Raw genomic sequence first — 14,993 nt, forward strand, 5'->3', positions numbered from 1 at the left:
TTCACATCTTGAAATTATAAAATTAAGCACCTAAGTCTGAGTTAATGTTTTCGAATGCTGCCCAGATGGATGTTTAAATATCTAACTTCATGCTACTCTGACACCATATAAAAGTTATACACATGAATCACATTCTCAAAGAACCAGTCAACAAGTTATGCAGTGGCAAAAATGTGATTTCCATTGTTTACACATATAGCCAGTAGCTATGCTAAACACTCTTCTGTTACACGAAGTTCTGGACAGATCTAGTCTGCTCCTCCCTTCACCCAGTGGCTAATGACACCAGATCACCACAGTGAGTGATTTTGGAACTTATTTTCATTAGGTTCATAGGACATGCTCAAAGGACTTTCTTATATAAGTGGAATATACTTGTTACATATATAAACAAAAAGCACCCTGTAGGTTAGGTGGAGGGGTCCCCTCACTGGTGGAGGAAGAGGAGTGCGGGGGGAGTGCACCACCCTTGGCAGTGTGATCCCGGTGGGGTGCCATCACAGCTGCCCCCCTGTGTGGGTGCCATGCCTCCGCAGGTGGCGCACCATGCCCCCGGGACGCGCGCCAGCCCTGCCCCCGCCTGCTTTCCGCCCCCCCCCCAATGCAGGAGCATGAAGCTCCGTCACTGGGTCCCCTTGCTGAAACTAAATCAGTCCCCTTTTTCTTTTTTAGACTCTGAAGTGTCTCCTAAATATGATTAGCATAGAGCACTATTATTTGCCTATGAAGCAAAATATCACATAGAAACATTAGACTAGCCAGGTTGATCAGGTGAATGGCCTATCTAGGCCACCCACCTTGTTCTCATAGCGACCGACAAGATGTCTGTGGGAAGCCTGCAAGATGGATCACAGAACTAGAAGGGACCCTGAGGATCAACTAGTCCAACCCCCCTGTAATGCAGCTGTCCCGTACAGGGATCAAACCTGCAACCTTGGCATTATCAGCGCCACACTCTAACCAGCTGAGCTATCCAGGCTGACTAAGACATGTTTGCAAGGACACTCTGCTCACCTGCAGTTTCCAGCAACTGTTATTCAGAGGCACATTGACTCTGACAGCGAAAACAGAATATAGCCACAATTGCAGTTAGTAGCCACTAATAGCCCAGTCCTCTGCAGATTTGTCTAATCCTCTTTTACAGCATTCTTTTTAATGCTAAAGATGATTCTGCAAGTAGAAGACTAGTAGATCACAGAAGGAGATGAAGGGGAGTTAACATATAGAGGTAACTGCACTGTACATGAAGTTGCCTATGAGAGTTTATCATGCAATGGGCAAGTTAGTTTCTACGATGTTATCAAACTTTGTATTTTCTATATTACATGAGCTACAATATAATGCGATTAAAAGTACAGTGTTTAGGATAAATGAGCTTAATTTTCCTATATCAGTAATTCTACCACACTGCCGGAATAGTTAAAATCTCTGTTAACCAGTTACAAAAACAAGTTTCTTCCCCACCCCCCAGTCCCTGTATTTTGAGTGGGATGGTGGGGGCTTAAAAGCTCTGCAACTCCTTCGGAAGATTTTTTAAAGCCTTGTTCAAAAGGACATGCTAAGTGATGACCTTGATGCTTATCACCAGCATACCAAACATAAACGAGTATGCTGCAAACAGGATATCCCTTGTACAAGATGAACAAATAAGGAGAGTTTATCAACAGGAGATATTGCTTCACTTTTCGTTCTTGGTCCACGTGAATTGCAAGTCAGTAGTGTCGTGCTCCTTCTGGTATACAATAACTAGTCTGTCTAGACTATATGGAGCTAGCAGAAATGACTGGCAGAATCCGAGACCTGGGAGAAGAGGCTGTGGAGGAGGACTGGAAGAAATTTAAGGATTATTTACAAAAATATTGTAAATTGTATGAATGTTAAGAAAGATGTAAGATTATTAACAATATGGCACCAATAAGTTAGTTAAAAGGAATATGAAGATAAATGAAAATATAAGAAAAGATAAATTTTGGATAAATATTATGTTAAAATTAAGCTTTTAAGGTTTGGGCTAAATTATCTAAAATTAGGGATACAATATTGGAAAATTATAATATAAGAATTGAAATAAGGTGATAAATTGCTGGGTAAAGCTCGAAAATTTGGAACGCAGGAACGAGAGTTGCGAGGAAGTCCAAAGAAGTGAAGAAAATGTGGATATTGAAAAATTATATGTTATTTTGTTTGTTTTTTCTATTGTATTAAGAAAATCTTTAATAAATATTTATTTAAAAAAAAAAAATAACTAGTCTGTCCCCACCCCCCAAAAAAATTAAATGTTCAGACAGGCTTTATTTTTACCCCCTAAAAGGGTTTACATTAAGAGCATACAACAGCTGTCCAACAGTGTTTTGATGCTGAGCCTGCTATAGAAATACATTTTTGCCTGCCAGTGGGAGGACAGCAAACAGGGAGCCAGTCTAACTTCTCTAGGGAGTTCCAAAATCTGGGAGCAGCCACTGAGAAGGCCCTCTCTCCATGTCCCTACCAAGCGTGCCTTTGAGGGTGGCAGGAGTGAGAGAAGTCCCCCTGCCCCAAAGATCTCAGAACTTGGGCAGGTTCATATGAGGGAACGTGGTATTTCTGATAGCTTGGACCTAAGGCACGTAGGGCTTTATAGGTCATAACCAGCACTTTGAATTTTGACTGGAAACAGACTGGTAGCCAGTGGAGCTGCCGTAATAAGGAAGCCGTATGCTCCCTATAACCAACCCCAGTCAACAATGTGGCTGCAGCTTTTAGTGCCAGTCGACATTTTTCATAACTTTTCTAAGGCAGCCCCACATAGAGTGAGTTGCAGTAACCCAAGCTAGTAGTCAACTAAGTTATACTCAGAACAAACCCAGTGAAATTAATGAGCATGCCTAGTTAGGTCCATTAATTTTAATCGGGTTACTGAAAGTAAAACTTAAGATGACTATCATCCATTACTCCATCAGCAGAAGCAATATGTCTCTAAATGCTAGTCACTGTGGAACAACTGTGGCAGAGGGCTATTGCTTGTGGGTTTCCCATACACATCTGGCCACCCTTTAGTGCAGTGATGACCCAACTTGGCCCTCCAGCTGTTTTGGGACAACAGTTCCCATAATCCCTGACCACTGGTCCTGTTAGCTAGGGACGATGAGAGCTGTAGTCCCAAAACAGCTGGAGGGCCAAGTTTGGCCATCACTGCTTTAGAGGAACAGAATTAAGGACTGAATCCACGAGGACTCTTCTTGTAATGTCTTCTAGATATAGAATTTTGAACTAGGTTCACATAGTAGCTGGGCTATGTTATTGCTTAGAGACGCTACGTTTACTGCCTTGTTTCTGTAAATATGCCAGTATTTATTACGGATGTTATTCATCTAACTGCTTTACAGGAAAAGGGGATTAAGCTAAAAAGAGTTACAGTGAATCAATAATAAATTGGAATCATTTAACAACCACCTGAAGAGACATGCTCAGAAAATTATATAAGACAGAAAGGCAAGGTTACATAGACAGTTCTAATGCTTTATTCTGTGCTTCCTGATTGGCAGACAAATCCAAATCCCGATAAAGCAACAGTAGGTTGCATTCAGGGGCTAAGCCACCACTGCATTCACCAGCTGGGTGGAACATGGTGGGCAGGCAACAGCCTGCAGTTATACCAGCCTATAGCTGACTTAGCAATTGGGCCTGATGTCATCAGGTGACAAGGGCGGGACTTGTTCAGTTTGGGACAGTCCATCAACTGCACTTCTGTTGGCCCACACAGGCAAAATATGGACCCCATCTTAGTGGTGTGGCATTAGCAGAACCTTATAGGCAGAGGCTGGCAGTACTGTTCTGGGCTGGGTGCAGAAAAACCTCCACCTAGGGATGATGGAGAAATTTGAATCAGTTCACATTTAAAGGTGGATCTACCAAATCCACACGTTCTGAAACAATATGAGAACCAAAATGCAGCTATCCTTTGAAATTCAGACTTATCTGAATTTCGCAGTGCAGTGCTCCAGCTGAGTAAAGCATATACTGGGATAAAGTGTGCAGAAAAATACAGATAGAACAAAAGTGCATATATTAAGAGAGGTTGCACACAGACATGTGTGTATTAGAATAAATTCACCCCAAAACCATGATGGTGGTTTTTCATGAGGACCTAAAAAATTCTGTGCTTCAAGTGTCCCTGACAACCCCTTTTCCTTCAAGCTAAATAATTTTAGTGCCAAGCCATTAACAAAATAGTTACTACAAAATTGTCTGTTTCATAGAATTGGGCACTTTGGCAGGCATCATGTGAAGTGTTTGTTAGATTTACTCTAAATTGGTTCTGGCGGTTTTTTAATCAAATGCTGCAAACAAACCACCTTGTATGTAGGTGAACTGCATTGTACCTGTCATAGATTCATGTAGCACAAAACCCAAGCATGGATCAATCAGGATTCAGCTATTACTCCTAAGTCAACTATTTGTTTTTTGCAAAGAAAGGGATAGAGAAAACTGAAATCACAACAGACATTTTGCTCTTAGTGTTCCTTGTGCCAAACTTATTGTGGTTGTAACTTTAAGTGATTTCATTTAGCCCCTACTACATGTTCCCCCCAAAAGGGACGCGGGTGGCACTGTGGTCTAAACCAGAGCCTAGGGCTTTCCAATTGGAAGGTCGGAAGTTCAAATCCCCACGACGGGGTGAGCTCCTGTTGTTCAGTCCCAGCTCCTGCCCACCTAGCAGTTTGAAAGCACATCAAGTGCAAGTAGATAAATAGGTACTGCTCCTGAGGGAAGGTAAACAGTGTTTCTGTGCACTGCTCTGGTTTTGCCAGAAGCGGCTTAGTCATGCTGGCCACATGACCCGGAAGCTGTCTGTGGACAAACGCCAGCTCCCTTGGCCTATAGAGCAAGATGAGCGCCGCAACCCCAGAGTTGTCTGCGACTGGACCTAACGGTGAGGGGTACCTTTACCTTTACCTTTTACATGTTCCCCCCACCCCAGCCAGCCAGAGTTCAACAACAGAAACAAGGATATAATCTTGTTCCCCAACAACCAAGCTGAAGAAAAATGCAACTTCTTCAGTCTATTCATGTTGCCCTTATAGATGAGCATTGCAGATGAAATCATTTTCCCTGCATTGACTCTTCCCTGCACCAAGATATATCTAACATCTATTTAATGGTGTAGCAGAGCCAGCACAGACTCTGTCACTGCCACCTACTGGATAATTAACTCCTGACTTCAGTAAATCCTAGAGAGTCTCAAGAAATCTACTACTGTACTCAAAAAGCTCACAGGAACCACTGTGTTCTCTCTATCTTGCAAAGTATGACTTGAACAAAAGGTTTCTGATGCAGAATGAGCAAAAGGACCTCTCTTAAGCCAGCCCCAGTGCACATTATCGACCTTCTTACCCTCCACAGCATAAGTAGCACCAAATTGTATGTTATTTAATTATGAGAGCAACTGATCTGCAGAACACAGAGGTCAATTTCCTAAATAAAGCCATTTCATTCACCTTTCCAAACTGCCTAACAATGCTAGACCTTCCAATATTGGGATGAAATTTGGGGACACTGCTGTTGCATACACCACTCTTTCCTATGCCAAGTCCCAGCAGTGATATCTTTCTTGGTGGGACAATCCCAAATCTATACACCTAATGATAAATCAGCCAGTGAAACTGGATGGTAGATTTCAGAGCAGACAAAACTAAGTACTTCTTCACATGACACATAATTAATTTTCTGAATTAGCTGCCATTACCTGGGTTGGCTCTAAAAGCAAAGATGTTCATGGCAAAAAGCCATGAAAGGCAGATCTCCGTGTCCTGTGTCACTGAATACCTGTTGCTGAAAAGCAGGAAAAAACCTGTTGCCTGACTTTATGACATGCTTGCAAGTTTCTGAGGAGCATCTTGTGGATCACTTTAGAAACCAGAATGTTGAGCTAGATGGGTTTTTGTTCAGATCCTGCTGGGCTCTTAGCAATTCCAAAGCTGTTATTTTCCTCCTCAGCAAACTATTCCTCAAGCCCTCAAAGCACTCTTTTTAAATTTTATTTCGTAAAATTTAATACAGTTTGGTTGGAAAATAACTCAAAAAAAAACCTCAAAAGTGTTTACAAGCTAAAACAATAAAATCAGAGAAAATTAAAACAGATTAAAATGACTTCAACTTCCTAAGCATCTGGGTGGGCTTGTCTGAACAAAAATGTTTTTAGCGGGCACCCAAAAGTGTACAGTAAAGGTGCCCACTTGGCATCAATAGGCAGGGAGTTCCAAAGTGCAGTTGCTGCCACGCTGAATTCTTTCAAATGATTCTGCTTCCTCCTTCTTCTGCCTCTGAAGTGTTTTACTGCTAGTATTTATTTATTAATTTATTTATTTAATATGTCGCTCTTCACCCGTCGATCCCAGGGAAGATTTACAGTACCACAGGATTTAATTGGGGCTCGCTGCCAAGTTAAAAAATTTAAGATCCCTCTCTCTTTACTTTCCCAAACCAATTACAGATAGGTAGCCGTTTTGGTCTGCCATAGTCAAAACAAAAAAAATTCCTTCCAGTAGCACCTTAAAGTATTTATACATGTCGCGCTCCCTCCTAGCCTATCACACCAGCTCAGGACCTTCAACACCTCTTTTACTTTCATAGAATCGTAGAGAGGGGAATGAGCCCCTGGTGCCATCTAGTCCGACCCCCTGCAATACAGGAATCTTGCCATCAGCCGTCCTAAGGTGGGCTTGAACCACCATGCTTCTGATCAACAGCCAGGCGCGCTGACCCACTGCGCCACAGAGTCGCGGACCCAACGCTTCTATTTAGCAACTCCCGCTTACGCGAGGCCCATCGAACCCCGCAGACAACCACCTCTTCCCGCCGCCCGAGAGCCGCGGCCCCGCCTCCCTCACGTGACCGCGAGCCGCCGGCGTGCGCGCGCTCTCCCCAGTACGTAACGCTGTTTCTGGGCCGCCGCCTTCTCACAGGAGGGCGCGTGCGCGGGAGAGACGGGCGGAACGGGCGCGTGGAAGATAGAGAGACGGAGGGAGGGCTGGTCGCCAGGTGGCGCCGCTGCCCCGTCCAGCCCAAAGCGCGGGAGCGGGTTGCGTCTTCGGGTTACGTCAGCGAAATGTTCGCGGCCGCGCGCGCGCAAGACGCGCTTCGAGGGGGACGCGGTTAGTGTCGGGTGAGCGCGAGGGCGGCGGGAGGGGGGGAGAGATGCGCGCGCAGGCAACTGGGCGCTGGCTGAGAGCGGGGTGGGGAGAGAAACCGTCGCTCTTGAGGGGAAGAAGCGAAGCGCGCGCATGTTGCGTGTGCGCGCGCGCGCTCCGCTTTCGTTCATTTCTACGTGGCGGGAGCTGCGGGAAAAGGGAAGGAAGCTGAGGTGGGCGAGCCTGGCTTGGTTCCCCGCTCCCTGTCAAAAGCTGGTGGCACAAGGTGTCTGTTTGTGTGAACGACACGCGAGTCGCCAATATGGCGAGATGGGCTGGGATGGTTTCGGCGACCCGGCGCCGGAGGTGGCAGGGTTTTTCGGGGCGAACTGCTTCACGGTTGCTTTGTTTGTGTGCGTTTGGTTTCCCCCTGGTCTCAAGGGGATGTTGTTCCCAGACTGTCGTACATAGATGGCAGCTTCTTTCCTCTTCTTCTAAAGGCATTGATGGTCCTTTTCCCCGACCAGTTTTCGAAGACCGCCATCTCGTCGTCCCTCTCCCAAACTTGAGGGAGGGAGAGGCATTCAATGTGAAACTGCAAAAACCTAAAAGCTCTTTAAGACAGCTGTAAGGAGAGTCGGTTTTCATAAAATAAGTACCCAGCGATTCGGACACTGGGAGTGGGTTAAAAAAACAACAACACAACCCAGCCACATTGAAAAACTATAGTTCCTAATGCTGGTGATGAACATATGTATTAATTGAGGAGTTGTATTTGTACCCCATCCAAATACAGAGTGGCTAGAGAAGGAAGTAATTTGGTTGCCACTGGGTGTTGAGAGAACCAGGGGTGCATTGAATCAGCAGGTAGGGTGGCTGTGATATAATCCAACATGTGCAGCAGATAGTGTGCATTGCATGCTTTGTGATAAATCAGCCTAAGGGTAAAGTATGTACAGAGTGCTCTCCCCCTCACAATATGCATTTGAACAACTGGACTACTTCTGCAAAGTACATTTCTTTATGACTCAGGCTCTGTCCCTCTTACCACAGCTGAATATAGTCAATCCTCTGTCACTATATCCCCATGTCCCTCTTAAATTTCAGGGTGTTGCGTGCTTTGTAAAGGCACCAAGCCTCTATTAGGATTTTGAAACAGGGTTTATTAAATCACAAATCACTACTTTGCCTCGTGGTTTGCTGTTGGGTGGGCTACTGTACTTTCAGACCATCCCAAGGTTGGTCCTTTATGTAAGAACTAGGTATACTAGCCTATTAAAGCTGGAAAAGAAGTATAAAATAATGGGAGATACCCCAAACAAAAATTGTGTTTTTATACACTACACATGTTTTCTGAAGCAGGGTGGGTTTGGATGAAACAAGACAGGATTTATTAGCTCTCCTACTTAAAACAAACAAGGAGTTAAAAACGATTGGATTTGGAGTAAGCAGTGTTAATGGCACAATTTTTAAAAACATTTTTTTAAGTCCCCTTGAAGCTTCTATTTAGCATATTGAGGAAACACAGTTGCCATACACACTTTCCACCCTGTCCCATAGTTTTTAAAATAAAAGGCGAGAAACCTTCCATTGTCTCACCTAACTGTACCTTTAATAAACTGAACAACTAGTTCCAAAGTATTGTAACTTCCTCGATTAGCAAATTCAGGCAATGAAAAAAAATGGAGTCAAAACAGAACAGCTGAGGAACAAAGAGGTGGTTTCAGCATATTCTGGAATATTCTGAGGTTTGCAGAAGAGCAAAAATGAAACAACCCACCCACCCCCACCCCCCAAAGAAAACAACAACTCAATGTGCTGTTGAGTAATATGCTCAACAGTCATGGAACATGTCAACTGGGGGGGGGGGAATGTGCATAGGTGGAAATGGAATTGCCTTCTTCAAGTCTTATACCTCGTGGCAGTGGTGTGGCCCTCCAGATGTTGTTTAACTTCCAGTTCTCATCAGCAGTATAGTGAAGGATGATAGTTGTAACCTGGGAGCATCCCAATTCCTGGAGAAGGTATAGGGGGCAAGCAGGAACTCTGAACAGCAGCTCTTGCGCTTGGAGATGAAAAACCATGTTTTGCTGCAGGTCCAAACAGGGCTATTGAGGAACAGGTGGAATATAGGATGCTCTGGTGAATCTTGAGGGATGCAGAAGTAAGAATTACAAAATGTCTAAATTCTAAAAAGTGTAACCTGCCCCCCATCCCAGCTGTGATGATGTCTGAGCATATTCGGTGGCCTCCAGAATTTGGAGACCAGATGCCTTGAGCACCAGCTGAAATATGGAAAAGAAGTGGAGGCTGTTAGCCTCCTTGAGCTCTTTAGAGTATCCTGGAGTGAGGCTGGTGTTTAGTGAAATGTTTACTCTCACAGTGGATCTGGCTCTGGTTCTAATTAAGGAATAGCTACAATTAAAACACATTCAGCAACATTTCCTATTTGGCTAGTCATGAAGAGTGAATGAAAGGTGAATGCATTGACTTGGTTCCCAAGTCTATGTTTTCCTGTGTATAGTGTTTGGGGAAAACGCTACTGCCCTTGGACCACTTCATAAGTACCTTTATTATTGTTGTTGTTGTTAAAATGTGTGATTCCACATGGCATTTTAAGGATTTTCCATTAAAAGTTGTACTGGAATAGATCAGATTTGTGTTGGTAAGTCTCAGAAAATAGGAAATATTCCTGGTAAATAGGAACAATTAGACTATCTGCTATTGAACTCAAAATGCTTTATTTCTTAGTATACGGTACATGGAGTGGGTTCTGCTGAAAGCATGTCCCATTGATATTGTAGTGTTGAGCACCTTAAATACATTTTGGTCACCATTCAAGTCTTTTGAGAAAATGACATTTTTCTGCAATTGTAGTATTATATGCAGATAACACCAAGCACTTCTTAGCTGGACAAGCTCAGACTTCAGGCTAGTTGTACCAGATGTTGGAGTAACTTGTGAAATAAAACAATTCAGTTATTTGGAAGTGAGGAGGGGGCAGGGAGTTGATGAAATAGATGATGAGGTGACATCAGCAATGAAAAGGTGAAGATGGGTGGTCCCAAGATAATTCAGGCCCTTCAGAGAGGAATAAGTGTCAAGGCAGTTTTCCTGATTTTTTAAATCCCAACTTTGTAACATCTGTCAACAGCAGTGTCTTGGAAGAGAGTCGATAATGAAATTCATTGTTGGCTGTCATAATGTGTGTTAGAGCAATGGTGCTTTGCTGCAGGCTGTGTGAACAGAAGGAAAGCAAATAGTTGTTAAGAACCAACCAAACTTTTCAATGTCCATTATAATGTGAAAAGCCTGGCCAAAAGTAGATTTCTTTCTTAAGACTGCAATATGATTTGTCCATATATGTACCCATTTTGAGTGTTATCTTTAAAGTTATCTTTAAATAGGGACTATAACCTGAATAAGATGTTTTCCTAGATAGACATTTGTGTGCCTTGACTATATTTGTCTGTCACCCACATTCTGTGTCCTTTCTGATTTCATGACTAGACTAAATACTTGTTTTTGCTTTTCACTGAACCAATAGCCCTTGCTTCTCTTCCAGTTAATTTCTGAATTGGAATGAAAACTTACTAAACTTTATTTTAAAAACTTAAGTGGCATCCAAGTATTCTCCCTAGATAACCAAAACCAGTGGTTTTGGTCCAAGGAAAACAAGTCTTGTAAAGTCTAGGAATGCTGCCTTAAATGGTTTATGACATGTGACATGCAGTGTCTTCCTTCATCTACTTTATTCTTCCTAGTCCTGTCTAAATCAATTGCAGTCAAATACAGTTTTGCTTCAACTGGATGGGTTTTCTGGTGTTTAGTATTCATATGAAGCTTGGAGGCTATCCATCTTTTGATTTGATTGATTTTCTGATATCAACTATATGACTAATCACAAGTACATCAAGCAATATGGAAATTTGTCTACATAGTTGAAGCAGCGCCTTTCATTTCAAATATACGTTGAAATTCCTACTGTATTTATATATGAAGACAATTGTTCTGCCTCCTTCCAAAATGGAATGCAAAGCTAATATTTGTGTACTGAACAACAACCAAATGTTTTAAAACCTTGTAATTCATGTTTGGGCAAGCATGTTGCACAAGTGCCCATATGCAAAAGAAGAAGCAGAATAGTCAAATATGGGGTCGAGTAGAGAGTTAAGCAAAAGTTTTTTTAAAAAAGACCTTGTGTAAAATAAAATGCTTTTCATATGCCTGATCCCAGTTCCTAATGAGGTAGAAGTCCCTTCACTCTTATACTCTACAAATAGCTCACAGTTTTGTTGTTTAGTGATTTGGTAAAGCTGTGGCAAAGTAAAAAAGGATTCCCCTTCACTCACACACAGAAGATTATGCTAGCCATTGCAGTTTTTGTGTATTTGTAATTTTATACACTATATATATATATATATATATATATATATATATATATATATATCTCATGTGTGTGTGTATATATATATACATATATATGCAACTCTATTTAAAATGCTCCATAATCACCCAAATATTTGTGGCTGGGACACAACCATGATATCTAACTAGTCATATAAGATATGGCATCTGTGTGTAAAAGCAGTTGTTTGCTTATTTCTTTCATTCTCTTTCTATTCTGTTCTTCCTCCCAAAGGCTGTGGCAAACAAACACCATTTAAAAGCAATCACATATCCTCACAGCAAATAATTACAAGTTTGCCAGGAGTAGTATTTTTCCTCCATTAAGTGCCCGAGTTGACAGGAATGTGTTTATATTCCTCGTGAATATTAATAATGAGGGACACAATCATGCCTCACCAGGGAGCACATTTCCATAAGTGGGGAACTGCTGTTACAAATCAATGGCAGCAACCTACCTGCAACAGCAGGGTCTCCTAACAATGGTAAAGCCTGAGATGGTTAATATTGGACAAGATGCTCTTTGGGGTACTTGGGTCCTAAGCCATTTAGGGCTTTGTGCACTAGTTCTAACGCCTTGAATTGAGTTCAGTAGTTCACTGGCAGCCAGTGCTGAGCTTTCAGATCTAGTGACATGGGGTTCCATCTCAGCACCAAGCAACAAGTGTAGGAATCTTAAAGCCCCTACTCTTAGGACAGCAGCTTCTTGCATTCAGATACTTCACCCTTTAAAAATAGTTCTTCCTATCTGCTTGGCCCTCAGATGAGTTCCATGCAGCTGCAGCAAGCCATCCATTTCATTGTTGAATGAGGAGAGATTAAACTGATTACTCCATTGCTGATGCCTCTTGCTGGTCTTCTTAGTGGCAAGAGGTTTTGTTGTTGTTTTAAATGGGCTCACCCAGGCAAGGCATCAGCAACTATGAACCTTGCTGGGATTCATGTAGCATTTGCCCAGCCATGCCATGCGGTGATGCCAGACCTGATAGACTTATTTGGTTTGGGGCTGTTACATACCTCCACATTGAAGTAAAACTATACATAGCAATAAGTCAATGCAAAGTGATGGCATGATTTTGGGTGGAAGATGGGGCACCTAGGCCCTAAAATGCTCTCAATAAACCCTTACGTTCTGATCTGCTTCATAGATTGAGAAGCAGACTTTGAGTTTAGATAACTGGCATGCATAGATTTTTATTTTATTGGAGGGGGAGCGGAACGGTACTGATGCCTTTGATCCAGGGCACAGTAAATAGTTTCATGACTGGATGGCTGAGTGCTTGCATTCCAACAATTCTACTTACTGAAGTCATTTGGACTGAAAAACACTGAGCAATATCGACAAAAAAGCAAGGATTGTGCGTCTATTCCATCACCCGCCTTTGTGTTTTATAGCTAAGATCACAAGGCTTTTTAATTCCAGTAGATGATGAGGCTGAGCTCTAGCCAACCCTGAATTTTCTACACATTCTGCAAGTGCTTGTTCATATCTGCTGCATTCCTGCTGTTAAGTGTGTTAGTATTTTCCATGCTTATTGCAACATGCTTCTCAGTGAAACAAATGAGTACTTTAAAATGTTGTTATGCTGAATAAGAGGATACAGACAAATATGAAGATCATTTCAATCCCAGAGGAACATGTCAATGCCTAGTATATATTTATTGTAAATTCTGAAATGAAGTGTGTTGAGCCACTGTAATATAATGGTTAAGACTGTTGGGTAGGGGAGAACCTAACCTAACCTAGCTCTCTTCAGATGTTAAGGTATGGGGGGGGGGTAGTGGTGGTGATGAGTGTGCCAGCTCTGTCCATCAGGGGCAAAAGTGGCTTTATTTCACCTGAGTCAAAGCCTTCTGCAGAGCCTCACTATTTTGGAATGGATTATGTAAGGTTCTAAAATGTTCAGGCAACATCCACATGTATACAAGCGACCCCACTTCAGATTGTTGCCTTGTGACAGAAAACAGCAGAAGTTGTGATGGTTGGTGTGGGGCTGGGATGCTCATCCCTACTTCCCCTCATGAGTTGAATGCCTGACCAGGACTTTTATCTTCCAAGCTAACCTACTTCAGACCCTCCAAGTGTCCCTATTTTCCAGGGGCAGTCCCTGATTTAGAGAAGCCGTCCCAGTTTCTAATTTGATCCCGGAATGTCCCGCTTTCCTATTTTCATTGGGGAAATGTTGGAGGGTATGGAGTTATCCGACCCCTGAGCCATCTGAAAGCAGCCCTGTATAAGGAAGTTTTTTAATGTTTAATTACGTTTTCATATATGTCAGAAGCCACCCTGAGTGGAATGGGGCATCCCTATTTTTATCAGAGAAATGTTGATGGGTATGCTACTTCAGAAGGCTGTTACATACCGTTATAAATACAAAGCAGGCTTATTAGATTGGATGAGAGGTGTCTAACTAGGATGGTTGTGTGTGCTACTTTACAAAGGACAGTTTTCTGTTTTAAGGCTGTCTTAGCTAAGTCCAAAATCCATTGAGAAGACCTGTGACTAGACAGACTCCTAGCGAGCAATCAAATTATTATCGGGATTATTTTATAAATGGTTTCCCTCCATACATGTTAATAAGCATTTTATATGGAAAATTTCAAGTACAGTGGTACCTCAGGTTAAGTACTTAATTCGTTCCGGAGGTCCGTTTCTAACCTGAAACTGTTCTTAACCTGAATCACCACTTTAGCTAATAGGGCCTCCTGCTGCCGCTGCGCCGCCGGAGCACGATTTCTGTTCTCATCCTGAAGCAAAGTTCTTAACCCGAGGTACTACTTCTGGGTTAGCGGAGTGTGTAACCTGAAGCGTATGTAACCCAAGGTACCACTGTACTGTTATGCAGACCTAAGTTTCATTGTTTCACAGCACTGAACATAATACATTTTCTGTTTCACATCATATAGTGCAAGCTCTACATTTATAAAATTTAGTGGTGTCTCCTTTTCTGCAGTTCAGCAGTAGTTTGAAGCAGCCCGGTAAAATATATGGACTATTGAGCCTTATTCCAAGCTCTGTTTTTGTGCCAAATTTCCAATTAGTGAATGCCATTTTATTAACTAGACCCCATTAAGCTCCATTCTTTAGTATAATGAAAGCCATTTCTGTTCTCCTTAATTTAATACACAATTCAGAGGGTTATAGAACTAGACAGGAACAAATGTTAATGGAGGGAATAAGTATGATTTTAGATTCGTGGAAGCCCTTTGCAACTCATTTTGTTCTTGTTTCTTGTGTAGGAACTGACTGAGTGTTGTTGTTTAGTCGTTTAGTCGTGTCCGACTCTTCGTGACCCCATGGACCAGAGAACGCCAGGCACCTCTGTCCTCCACTGCCTCCCGCAGTTTGGTCAAACTCATGCTGGTAACCTCGAAAACACTATCCAACCACTGAGTACCTGGATCCAAAAAGCAGGGCTAAACTCACTCTCCAGCAGGAGAGCCCCCAGTAGCAGAGTTTAAACTCTCAAAAGTCAG

At 42.5% G+C, this 14,993-nt stretch overlaps 2 protein-coding genes across 2 annotated transcripts in view; one reads left to right on the top strand and one right to left on the bottom strand.

Moving 5' to 3' along the window:
• LOC310843240 (cilia- and flagella-associated protein 337-like) overlaps positions 1 to 14,993 on the bottom strand; it is a 1,288,916-nt gene that overhangs the window by 466,668 nt on the left and 807,255 nt on the right. The window lies entirely within an intron of this gene.
• The window catches only part of STARD13 (StAR related lipid transfer domain containing 13), a 231,072-nt gene that overhangs the window by 26,618 nt on the left and 189,461 nt on the right, over positions 1 to 14,993 (top strand). The gene's annotated exons all lie outside the window — the stretch shown is intronic.

This window comes from Podarcis gaigeae (assembly GCF_964106915.1).
Source record: "Podarcis gaigeae genome assembly, chromosome: 4".
In the NCBI taxonomy this organism is placed as follows: Eukaryota; Metazoa; Chordata; class Lepidosauria; order Squamata; family Lacertidae; genus Podarcis; species Podarcis gaigeae.